The 13,334-nt window shown below is 47.6% G+C and overlaps 1 protein-coding gene across 8 annotated transcripts in view; it reads right to left on the minus strand.

Annotated features, from left to right (window-relative positions):
* Positions 1-11,038, minus strand: part of TRAF5 (TNF receptor associated factor 5) — a 24,446-nt gene extending 13,408 nt beyond the window's left edge. For 3 of the 8 annotated variants that reach the window (XM_069800201.1, XM_069800203.1, XM_069800200.1), the window contains exons 1-2: positions 10,738-11,033; positions 46-197 (exon numbers count right to left, since the gene is read on the minus strand). The gene's annotated coding sequence lies outside the window, so the exon portion shown is untranslated. Of the gene's footprint in view, positions 1-45; positions 198-10,737 lie in introns of all 8 variants that reach the window. The other 5 variants (XM_069800205.1, XM_069800204.1, XM_069800202.1 and 2 more) reach the window with 5 other exon arrangements.
* Positions 11,039-13,334: the final 2,296 nt, after the last annotated feature.

Below are 13,334 nucleotides of genomic sequence, written 5' to 3' on the forward strand. Positions count from 1 at the left end.
GTGGGCTCGGAGGAGCCGAGAAAGGCAGCCCTGTGCCAGACCTACCGCCAGACCTACCGCCGGCCAGCGCTCGGCGGGACGCAATCCAAACCATCGCAGGTGGCGCGTGATTCCCGTCCCAGTTCCCACCGGTGACTCAGGGCGGATTGCAGAAGCTCTTCGTCCACTTCTGGCTTCCAGCGCCCGTGGCCTTGGAACTGAAACCAAAGGGAAACCGTCAGGGGAAAAAGTGCTTTTTTGTGACATGGAGAGCACGCCAATGGTTAACTGAATCAATTTCCTGCTTACGCTAATGCCTGGCCCATGTAGGAGAAGAGGTATGCTTTCACTTCTGCCTGTTCACAGCTAAGAGCAATGGGAAGGCGTCCTTTATTGCACACACTACAATATTTCAGCATGCATGTGAACTGTAGTGCTGTTTTAAAAGAGAGTGGTAGGTTCATGCTGCATGACGATGCTCTTGTGGCAGACACACAACGCATGCAGCAAAGGGATTTTCATTGCAACTCCACTGCAACAGCACACACACAAAAAATACCCCAATCTATGGACACTGAAAATCTACACGTCAAAAAAATGGATTTCAAAATACTGAAATAAATAGAATTAATTCTGACTGCACATACAAAAGTAGTATGAGTCACTAGAAGCTAAGCCCAAGTCCTATGAACAGCTACCAAAGAGTGGGAGCTCAATAGCAGTGCAGTATAAAGAGCTCTCAGCTGCACCTTCCCACCATTTCAGCATCCCAGCCCTGCCTGCACCAACAGCAGCACATGCAAAACACTTCTGGAACAACTCTTTACATAACGGTGTTGTACACAGATGCTTTAACCTCACTGGAAATAATCCAAGGGGTAGAATTTTCATAACAACAATAATCTTTCTTAAATGTGGGCTATCCTGTTTTAACTACCACCACACCAAACTGCGCTCAAACATTTTCCATTAAAATGCTCCACACAGTATATCTTGCTGTTCAGAAACTGAGCAAGGCACAAGCAGAACATAATAATAATAAGAAGAAAAATCAGCATGGGCATGACTTAATATTAATATAAAATTACATTAACATTTTTAAAGCCATGTTCAAACAGTTCCCCTCCAGCAGCACTGCTGCCTATCTACGCCACCAGCAGTCAGAATTGAGAGAAGCGGCGTGCAACACCAATATCACATTGAACTATTGTGGACAGATTAACTTTTTTTTAGCCATGAAAACATACTTACTGCACATAGAGAAAACCATCTCTATAGTGCGGATGCTCTTTTTAAAGACAACGTGTTTTTCCTGTTTTCTCTCACACAAAGCTAAGCCCCTGCAAAAGGTCAGCAGATTCCCCCATGAGCTATGAGCACACCACTACAGCAGGCTGCAGCACCAAAACCTCCAGGACGGCAGACCCGAGGCACAGGCACTGAATGCCACCACATCTTTTAGACTGAGAAGGGAAAATATGTGTTGTTATCACAGCTTTGGTTATCACGCATGGACAAGTTTGGTCCTGCTGCTGCCCAGCAAATAGGGGCTGAAAGCACGGCTTCTGCCAGGTTCACTGCATGAGGGGAGGGTAATGCTCAGCTCCCCTCCAGGACTGGGGTATTGCTCAGTAAAAAACACTGTGATCAATTCCTTACTTATCATGCTTTCATGAAATACATACAACAGGGCATAGAAAAAAAGTTATATATCTATGTTCCTATACACCTAGCTCCAGTTCAGCTCTATTGCTTTGCCCTAAGGCACTTGGTAGGGACAAGTCTTAGAGGATGCCTTGTCCCTACCTCTGAAAATTATCTACCTTTTATGGTACATCAGAACTGGAAGCCTGTCTTAGTCACAGTGGGGAAAGTTTTGTCAAATTTAGAGGTCTAAGATCAATTCAGTTCATTGGGAGATGACAGGCAGAAATATGATGGAGGTGAACATACCTTGCATTAAAATGACGCCCTCCAAGCTGCCTTATAAACTAGGTAGATTAGCTGCCTCCAGTATTTTTGAGTTAAAAGAACAAAGTTATATGATTTACTACTAATATAAGGTCCTCCACAAAAACACTGCAATTTGCGGACAAGAAATATATGCCCCAACTCTTAACATACGGAGAGGAACAGGTAACAGAGTCTGCTAAAGAATGACTAAAAATATCTATACACTTTGAAATACATATTTAAGATACAGCAGATTATGTAAAAACAGAAGATGATGACATCTGACCTCACTGAGGGAACATCCTCGTCCCTTCCAACCCAGGAAGAGTTACAACGCTTTGACTGCTGACAACGAAATGCACTTACAGAGTCGCCACGGGGGAGAAGGACTCCGGCTGCATCATTTGTGGCCCCCCAGCCCAGAGGCTGCAAAGGGAAAGGATCCCCTATTGCACCAACACAGACCCACCACTGACACTCAGGGCTTGCTCCTACTTCACCTGGCAGCCAGTCAGTCTCGGGAACTGTTCTGCTGTTGTCCTAATAGCTTAAAAACCATGGTGCAGTGACCAGCTGGTAGCCAGGAGAAAATATTTCTAACTGTAATAATTTCCTATTGGATATGTGCCTGAGACCCCGCAGGGGATGTTGCTGCAGAGGCCAGCAGAACAAATTTGTTTTCTTTTGTATATAGACAATATTATCCAATTAAAATTCCAGTATTACCTTATTCTCAAAGCACAGTAAAACCTTACTAAGCAAGCATCAATTTGCTAATCTCGATAGGCAAATTTTCACTAAGCAGAGTAAGACAGTAGGGTTTCCTTTGCATAGAGTTACAGTCAAGCATTACAATAAACCCCCATAAAACTAGACTTCATTGGTTTTTTAAGGTATAGATTACAACACAGATAGTATTTAAAAAAAAAAAAAAAAAAACACTCTTACATCTAACAAAGTATGTCTGGTGCTGAAGTAGTTTTGATTTTACAGCCAGCTTGCTTATTTGCCACATCTACTCTTTTCCCTGGATCTCCTAATCATTAATTGTTTTTGTATTATCAAGAAATCTCTCTACACCTAATCAACACAATATTGTTACAGTAATATGGAAAACTTTTGCCTTAAAATAATCTCATTCACAGCTGGAAAATAACTTTGTTCCCATCACTTCTGTAGCAATACCTGGATGTTTTACCACCTTCCTGAGCACCAACAGAAATTTCAGTAAGAGGGCACCACCATTTACCCCACGACACCCTGGCACTGCTTTGCCGGTTCAGGGAGTAAACTCAGTTCCTGAGATGTTTTGAGGTCTGCAGCCTTCCCCCACTGCAGCCCTGTGCCACTGACACCCCTGTGTGCCACAGTTCACCCCTGAAGAACCCTTCAGAGATGAGGAATAATTCTAGCAACATTAGGCTCCTGCCGGCATTAACGAGACACATTTTGGTAAAGCCATACCTGAAAACTGTAGCTGGTCCTCAATGGGGAGAAAATGAGAGCGAGCGAGAGAGCTCACGCCAGCGTAAGCTTTGTGGTTAAAACAAGAGTACAAGCGTTTTAAAACAGCAAGGGAGTGGAAATCCCCCAGCGTAGCTTTGAAAAGATCATGTCTAAAAATGTTTTAAAAGTGTTAGGACTAAAAAGCAAGCCATTGAAAAGTATTTTCCCTTACTGCATTGATGCAGGGACTGCAGATTTTACCACCTGGAGCAACACAAAGTTACCAAGAACTTTTCTCACAGTTTTTGTCCAAGATACAGAGGAGTTTTCACCTTTCGCAAAAGTGGTGAGTGATGTGACCAAAGAAAAAATACATGGGCAGCACAAAACACGTAAGGACATAAGAAAAACCCAGGTCCAACCCTGTGAATCCTTCCACGGTAGCCCTGAGGAGCCCAGGTGGACCCACTTGTTGCAGGAAGCAAAGGGATGGTTCATGGAGGAAACGGCACTGGCTCCGTCACAGAGTGACTACATCAACTCACGCTACAGGCTGCGCGGGGATTTTGCATTTAAACCAGAACTCTCCAACTGAGATAAAATCCATTTTAAGAAAATAAATGTTTATATTTGGGTTTGTAATAATTTGAGTGGCCATAAACCCTAATGATTTTGTAGCCTGAACTTAATTGTGCACACAGGATTCCTGGCAGCCTTCATCTCCACTGACTCTGTGTCAGCCTCCTTCCCCAGACGAAAACGTGCTGCCCTTACGGCAGTGCCACGGGTTCCATCTCTAACCCCACTCTTTTCTTATTGTCCTCTGCCCCCTCTCCTGGCTTTCTAGTCTCTTTTTTCCCCTCTCCTAAAGTAAGGTATCTTATTTTCTATAAAGGCAATAATTTTTAAGTCTCCTGTTATTTAAAATACTAGTTTTCCAAAGAAAGCTACTATTCTATCTTGTAGTAAATGCAATACATATCCTCTTTAGCCTTTTCCCTTTAACTGAGCTTGCTCCCAGAGCATTTCTAACCTATTTCATTTTCCATCTCCCCTCCCAGGAGGCATCTCAACCTACTGCATGTTTTCCTGAACCTTCCCTGAAGCTCTGGAACAGACAAGTCATTGCTGAAGTCTGTTCAGGCAAAGGGAAAGGCATCGATTCGAAGGCATGCTGCTTCTTTATGGGATCAATTAAATTGATCCAAGTTGTATTTCTAGACGCAGCCTAAGCTCACTTCTACAGTTAAGCTTTTTAAACCAGAAGATACTCTTTTGTCCTTGCCATGAACTCACGTCCTCAGGGTGCATCCTGGTCAAGCTGTTGACTATACACAACCTCTGCACAGGTTGACATCAGAACAGCAAAAGAGCTTGTACACGGGCTTTCCTTGAACCTGGCAGCTCTGGAGGAAGGATGGATACGGCTGGTTTCGTCGGGAGGATGCAGCACTGCAGAAAGCGTAGTGCTCTGTGAGCACAGCTCCAGGAAGCACCATCTGCTTCTGGGAAGCTTTGGGGAAAACCCCAAATGAAGAAGTTGAGTAGGAGCAGGATCTTAATTTTAAACAATTTCACTCTGCAGATGAGTAGAGAGCAATAGGCCAGTGCTATTGTTTGTGGGCAGCCCTCCATCTCCTCCAGCACCAACTGCAGTGCTGAAACCCTGACCAAGTCTCAAGCATGCTCAAGGGGATGAAGGTGAGTGAAAAGACAGACAGCAACAGCATTTACGAAACAGAATGAAGAGAGGCACAAGAACAACATAAAGAAACAAAATTTACCGAAAAGAGGTAACAATAAGGGACGGAGAGCAAGACAACTAATGGGTTTTAGTATTTTTTATTTTAGTGTATTGGAGCCAAAGTGAATTCCTCACTTTTCCTAACAAATAATAGGCCATTACACATTTTGCAGAACTAGGTCTTTGGGGCTTTTAAGTTTACATCTCCTTCCCTGCCCCAAGGGGACATGCTATCCAGGACTTCAGTTGCTTTGGCCATGAATACCTATTCAAGGCATAAGAAAGTCTTGGTTTTAAATTTCCACACCCCTCACCCTCCGATTTAGCCTTAATGAAGAACTTAATCAGCATGTATACAGAAACCTATGAATCAACTCAATGGTTATTTATCCAAATTACTAGGATGAACTCAAATTTTGCTAAGGCTGGCCACGCCCTTCTTCTGATGTGTTCCCTTGTTCCAGGGGTAAACAATTCCCCCCACTGCGGCCTCAAGAATTCGTGAGTTCAGTGGATTTTGCTCTAACACACACATGTATCTGACAACATACAGACACACATTTTTCTAGTCACAGTCCTCGCTGAAAAGGTAACTGCTAATGTCAAAACCCAAATGCTATTGGGGGCCCCATGAACTTGCTGTTGGGAAAGCAGTGACAGCAAAGATTGTCACCATTTTCTTTTCCTAAAAAAACAGGGGAAAGGATATGTTCTTAAGGAGTCCTTCCCATGAGATCAAACAGGACAGGCTGGAGATTTACAGAGGTATGAACCGGGAGCAGTGCTTTCACGCGGCCCCTTCTCTAAATGCGATCTGCAGTTGACAGTTGTGCTGCTGCCCCTCCGTGCACGCTGCTGCAGCCAGGCAGCAGTGCAGCTGCACAGCAAGCCCCACCACTGCCGTGGGCCTGGATGAGTGCCAGGAGCAAGGCGCAGGGACCTGCCATGAGGGGTGAACGGCAGAACCACCCCTTTTGGCATCAGGTAAGATGCCATGTGAGAAGGATGCTAAAACACGGGCAGCATCCAATCCTGCTCTTGCCGTTGGCACCAGTTTTAGCTTTATTGCTCCCAGCAGTGAACAATGTCACAGTTTTTAGTGACCTCAAGGTGCATCTCAGGCATCACCAAGGTCCACATTCATAATTCCTCAGTAAAAAAACTGCCATCACACAAGGTTTAACATCAATGACAGTGTCCCGGTTTCAGCTGGGATGGAGTTAACTGTCTTCCTAGTAGCTGGTACAGTGCTATGTTTTGAGTTCAGTATGTGAAGAATGTTGATAACACTGATGTTTTCAGTTGTCGCTCAGTAGTGTTTAGACTAAAGTCAAGGATTTTTCAGCTTCTCATGCCCAGCCAGGGCACCTGACCCAAACCGGCCAACAGTGTATTCCATACCATGGGACGCCCCATCTAGTTTAGGAACTGGGAAGTGGGGGGGGCAGGGATTCGCCGCTCGGGGACTGGCTGGGTGTCGGTCGGCGGGTGGTGAGCAATTGCCCTGCGCATCATTTGTACATTTCAATCCTTTTATTACTACTGTTGTCATTTTATTAGTGTTATCATTATTAGTTTCTTCTTTTCTGTTCTATTAAACCATTCTTATCTCAACCCACGAGTTTTACTTCTTTTCCCGATTTTCTCCCCCATCCCCCTGGGTGGGGGGGGGAGTGAGTGAGCGGCTGCGTGGTGCTTGGTTGCTGGCTGGGGTTAAACCACGACAGACAGCAAGACAGACAAATGGACAAGTTTTTTTCTTGTATTTTTCTTTTTTCTTTATAGATAGTGCCCAGTGGCCTTCCATAATATCTTTCATTGAATATGTGATCTGGCAACTGTTTGTACCTGCTGTCTCTTAAGGCAATATTAAGAAATGAAACCCTTGATTTTTGCTTCTTTCATAGTTAGTAAGGGCCACATTCCAGTTTCAAGTGCATGGATATAGTGGACAAGACTGAAAACCATATGACTTAGCACAGGTCTGATCATTGCATGTCTCACAGCGACTACTTCAGGAAAAACTGCTTTGCAAATTGTTCCTCTCCTTGAGGTTTGGTTAGTCACTAGGTGGATTTGTGTAGCAATAATAATAATAAAAGCCCCCAACTTTTACATTTCAATATTATCTTCTGCAAAATAAGCACACAGCAACATACTTACCCTTAGAGAATCCCTATATGCAAATGTCAGTATATTACATATAAAAACTTGCTTTATCAGCCCACACCCCAAACATGCTTAACTGTAGAGCACTCAGGGCAGTCCCATATCAAAACCACTGTGGTTTAGGGCGCCGACAGTTTCTCACACACTTATTTATTTGTTGCAAGACCGAGCTGGGGAGACTACGGAAATTTTTGCAACGTTTTTATTAACAATATGCATGACTCAAGTTTCCTCACCTTCCCAAGCCCAGCCACGCACTGGGGTAGAGAAGTTCGCTTCTTTCCTGGGCTGAGGGAAGAGTGTGGAACAACCGCACATTGCAGCCCAGATTGGTACAGATAAGGGACTGACCTGATGACTTCACAGCATGAATATTAACTCTTCACAGTCATTCGCCAAGAAACTTGGACAGAAAAGGACCAGAAAGCAAAAGAAGAGATTCCAAAATCCTCACCACAACTCAGGGCCCAGACCCAAGGGCGCGCTGGCCACAAGGTACCCCAGCCAGCTGGCTGCAGTCCTGCAGCAGCACCCGCAGGTTGGCATGCTGCTCCGGGCAGGCCGCTGACCACTGCTGACAACGGCAGCAGTTTCTGTGAGACGACAGAAACTACCTGTATCACTGCAGCCACCACCAACTTTCTCAGGAAGAGCAGAAGCCCAGGAAGTTATAACTCATGCAGACCCCCTGGAGGGCCAGAGGGAGGAGCACCTCTCCATAGTCAGCTACTTACTGATGATAAATAATGTCTATTTATATAAAATCAAAGGGTCAGACAAAGAATTGAAGAAGATAGAGGGCTATAAGTTAGCTTAAAGATGGGACACAAATAATGTCCAGGAGATCAAGCACCCTGCGAGTCTGCAGCTTCCCATTGAAGGAATGTGGCAAAGTGACCCAAACGATATGCAGCACAGAATGAAGAACTCCTGACCTAGCTCGTAGCTTTGACAGCTGTGTAAAAACTATACTCCTCAGGGAGACTGGTTAGGGAGCCTGTGGGGTGAAATAAAGCACTGTCTGGTTTCTGCTCTTTGCACTCATTTGAAATTCCTTTTGTCAAAGTCTCCAACAGCAGCTTTCTAGCTTTAAAATGTTGTCCCCTCCTGGATGTCATTCCTCATCCTCTCTAAACTCTGCAATTACTCCCATGCCCTCCACAGTTTCTGTGAGTGCCACAAGCATTTCTTTCTTCCTCCCTGATGTTACTCTGAATCTAATCTTTCAGCCAAAGTTTCCTGCCAATTACTCATAGATGTGCTCTGTTGCCGCAGTCCATCTTCCTGCATAGGCTGAACTCTCAGCCTCTCCTCCAGTACCCGAGCTGTGGATGACTGCCAGCTCAGAGGTAGCCCACTGTCCCCAGCCTTCCCCAAGAGGCCTTCTTCTGCACAGCGCCTCAGTGTCCAAACCTGACACAGCCAGCCTGTATCCCACTTGGGTCCATAACCGTCATCTCTCCCGGGCTTGAAGCCTTAGATCTTCACAATATCTCACCAACTTCTCCTGCTTCATAACTCTATACGATACAGTATTTCTTGTCCACTCACACAAATAAAACATCCATCATACTCTGGTTTTCCAAGCACTCATTTCTCTTGAAATACAATATTTTACTTATTTAGCCACCCAGGGTGCTGCTGCAGGGATTATTTTTCTAAGCCACAGCTATAACCACATCACCTCTCTGTCCGTCCTTCCACTTCCCCACTGCACCAAAACTTCTTGACTTTCAAAGCCTGTTCTAGTCTCCCTCCACTTGCCCCTGCATCCCCTCCAACGATTTAAAAGGGCTGGTTTAATCTCTGGCCAAATGGTGATACCAGGCTCCACCGCCTTCTCGTTAACTATCCGAGCAAGTGTGTACTATGAGGGCAGATTTTTTGGAGGGATATTAGCAGGCTATTCTACTTCAAATCTCTTCTGTAAAATCTCCTTCACCAAGCAGCTGGGAAAAACTGGCTTCTGACTATGACACTGGTCTGGAGGGTCGCACTGTCTCCTATTGCTCTTGCACACAGGTGTGTCCCTCCCTCCCTCCCGACTTGAACTATAAACCCCCTCCAGCTGAGGGCTGCGGCTTTGCCCTCTGCTTGCACAGCTCCTGGCACACCAGGGTCCTCACCCACGGCAAACTCTTCTCCACGTGACAGAAATAAAAAGGATAATGCAGGCAAAGGAAGTTACTCTGGGTAGTTTTAGGCCGAGTATAACACATGACCACCATGGCTCACGCTAAGATCAAAAGCAACAATGCAATGCAGTCCTCAGGCAAGACAAGATGAAATGCAATACTAGCCAGGACAGTACTCCTACACGAGAGCACCCCAGAGCGCCTCAATTGTATGTGCACTGCTAAACCTGCGTGCTCTGTGTAGAATCAGCTGGGGCTGTTCAAAAATACGACCGTGTTACTGCTGCCAGTCTGGAGACATGCCTGACCTGAATACACCCAGCTATTTTTAGGACATCGTCGCACGCCTTTAGCCATCCTGTATTTATAAAACGGAAGTTATGAGGAAAGTTGTTCTTGGCTGGCACCAGGAAGGCGCTGCCAAGCTAACAATAGCCGAAGCGATTCAAGAAGTGCAACAATAGGCGCTCTCCATTTTTCCTTCTTAATCTAAAGAGTGTTGAAAGTATTTTGTCAAAGCCTGCTGCCTCGGTATGCTCCCAGAGTGCTGTTAATCAAGGAAAATCGGAGGGCTGGCTGGGTCTCCCTGCACACACGCAGAGGGGAATTCCCCCCCCCGCCCCCCAGCAGAATTCAACTGACACCAGCGGCGATACTTGCTACAGATCCCCGCAACGGAAAGCGATCGGAGCCGCTGCAAAGCCGTCCCTCCGAGCGGTCCCTGCCTCTTTGTTTCCTTCTCAGCCTCCGAAATCCCAGCCCTGCCAGCCTCCGAGGCACGCACCGGGCCTACGCTTCCCCCCAGCATCGCGGGGGAAGGCGGCGTCGGTGAGCCCGTTCGTGAGAGGGGAGCGGAGGGGAGGGGAGCTCACGCTGCCAGCCCGCAGCGGGGCACGCCGGGCCGGCGCCGGGCGCAGCTCCGGAGACCGGAGGAGACCTCCCGCGCCATCAGAGAGGGGCTCTTCCACAGCAAGGCGGAACTCCCGGGGGCACCAAGTTCAGGTTTTCTACGCGGCCCTCCTTTTTAAGCCGAAAAGCGCCGCGCAGGCTTCCCCTCCCAGTCGAGGGGGCGGGAAGAGAGAGCCTTCCCAGCGGGGGTCACCCACGCCCGGGGGCCTCCCGACAACGACCGCCGCCCGCGCAGCCCCGGCCCCGCTCCCCGACACGCCCTCGGCCTCGGCACCTGCCGGCCCCGGCCCCGGCCCCGGCCCCGGCCCCGACCCCGGCCCCGACCCCGGCCCCGACCCCGGCCCCGGCGTGACCCCCGCACTCGCGGCACCGCCCGCTCCCCCCCCCAGCCCCCCGCCGCACCTGTGCCGGCGGTCGCTGCCCCCCGCCCCGGGGCGGGGGCCGTGACGGCGCCGCGGTGGCCGCCGCCGGCGGCGGGAGGTGCGGGCCCGCCTCTGGCTGCGCGGGGCGCGGTACCGTGCGCGGCGGCGGCGGCGGCGGCGGGGCGGGGGGCGCGGCGGGGAAGCGCTAGTGGTGCCGCCGCCCCTGGCTGCCGCTGCCGCTGCCGCCGCCCCCGCGGGCGGGAACCGCTTTCGGTTTCATGGCAACCCCCGGGCGGGGAGACCCCGGCGGCGGCGCGGCCCCGCCCCGCCCGCGGAGAGCTCCGCGCCGCGCCGGGCGCCGTCGAGCGTCCCCGGGGGGGGGAAGGGAGCGGCGGTGTTTCCCCCCCGCGCCCCCCGGGACGGCGCCGCCGCCGCCGCCGCCGCTCAGCTTTAAGGTAAGACGTTAGCTCCGGGCCGCCGTGGCTCAGGAAGGCTCCCCGGCAGCCCCGCTTCACCGCCGCCGGCTCGGAGTTCAGCACCGGGCCCTGCAGCCTCCCGGACGCTCCGGGAAGATTTGATCAAGCCGGGACAAAAGTCGGCCACGGGCTGCGTAGTTAGTTTTCCGGGACGGGCTAATGAGAGTCCGTGGCGAGGAGCACCGCTGCGCTGGTAAGGATCGGCAGGCTTTGTCCACTCCTCCTTTGGGCGATACGCCCTGCTCGCATCTCGGCCTGCCTGCCTGGAATACAGTTACTCGTCTGTATTATTTACGTCCGCGGCAGTGAAACAGCAACACAAAGCCTCTGCTAAATACGCAAAGAACACAGACATTAGCTATTACCACATGCCAGTATTATTTGCTAATTACTCAAGACATCCCAAAGGATTTTTTACAAACGCAGGCAACACAGCCATCCTCCAGCCAACGGCACTGATGCAATTGTTGTACCGCTCGCTCCCCATCACCTGCTGCTGCACTTTGTTCTGTCTTTCACATTAAACCACTTCTAGGAAAACCAGTCCTTAAGGAAAATACCATACTAGCACATGAACAAAAGCTCTAAGGCTGACAAAAAATAAACCTGAAAAAGAAACAATTAGGCTGTGCTATCTGGATTGTCTTAAGATGAGCTCTAAAAATAATAGTAATAGAATGGTTTCAGAAAGATTCTTCTTTTGCTAAAATGACTCAAGACTTGCCACTCCCAAGGGTGTCAGTCCATATTACATTGATTCTGGGAGTCCAGCAAAGGTGTAGAGGCCATTACTATGACAGAGACCTTTTAAAACACTCCCTCTTGCTAGAACTGAGGACTGTTTTTTTTTTTTTTTTCCTTAGCTTTTAGGACTATCCCGATCGGTCTGGGTACTACTTGTCCAGGAATTTTGTGGGAATATCCACCAGAACAACAGGCATTATGTTTCTGTAAGTAAATATTCAAACATAAATGAATAGTTTCTTTGGAGATGGGAATCGGGTTCCCAAGAACAGACATTTGCTGCATTCGTGATCCTCCTACTGCAGAACATTATAATTCTCCAGAAATGAGCTTTGTGGTGACAAAGATCTGTCAAAAGGATCATCGAATATCAGGGTGCAGGCATTACTTTTAAAATCAAAACTCTTTTAAGATTCCGTGAGCGTAACAGGAGGTCTGGTTTGCATTAAGATAAAGTCATATCCCTGAAGCAGCAGTAGAGATCACAATCCCCGAAGCTCAGTGCTTCCTTTTGTGCCAGTCCAAGGGAAAACTTCCAAGTCAGTAACAGCAATGAGGATTTATTTTGCTGCTATAATTATTTCAGTGTACAAAACTACACTGAAAAAGAGCTTTAAGATTAAAGAATAATTGACACAACTGCAAAGTAGTAACCTTCACTAGTGGTGAAAATGAAGCAACTTTAGAAAAAAAGTTGCACTTGAGTATCAAATTTTAAGGATGTCTTATGAAAAATGGGCCAGTTGCTTGTGAAACAGTCCAGATACTCTTGCCTGTGTATTTTGCCTCTCCTCCTTTGATGCTTAATTCATCAGTAACAGACTGTAAGTTGTGTTAAAGAGTTTATATTTGCCTATCATCTCACATACAACTTCCTGTGATCTCAAAGCAAATGTCTATCACAACAGTGCCTGCCTTTAACTCGCTCAGAGAAAGGCAGACTCTGAGGTTTAGCTATTTCAATCTCAGGAAAAGCTGAAGGTTCACCACATTTATTAAACCACCTAGTTGTATTCAGCGAAATTTACAGTGCACCATTTTGCACTGGAGCTGTGACAGCTGCCAACTCCTCTACAGCTTCCTTTGCATTTTGAAACGCACCTCTACAAAAGCAATTTCAAGGTGTTTGTCTTTGCCCTGGTTTTGCTTTTGCCCGACAACCACATTTCTGCCTAGCATCAGCTGTAACTTCAGTCTATTCCTTTCTTTTGCTAGCAAGAGGCACAACATAATTCCAGTAGCCTTCATCCTAAGCTGCAATTCTGCTCTATTCATCCACAAACTCCCACATATATAAGCTATTGGTTTGTGTTCTGTTTTCTGTGAAGTTTCCAGACTAAACACTGTATGATTTAAGAAAAATCCCAACAATATAAAGAAAAACAAAAACCTAAGGACAGAGGTAACTATAATTCCT

This window comes from Haliaeetus albicilla, chromosome 13 (assembly GCF_947461875.1).
Source record: "Haliaeetus albicilla chromosome 13, bHalAlb1.1, whole genome shotgun sequence".
In the NCBI taxonomy this organism is placed as follows: Eukaryota; Metazoa; Chordata; class Aves; order Accipitriformes; family Accipitridae; genus Haliaeetus; species Haliaeetus albicilla.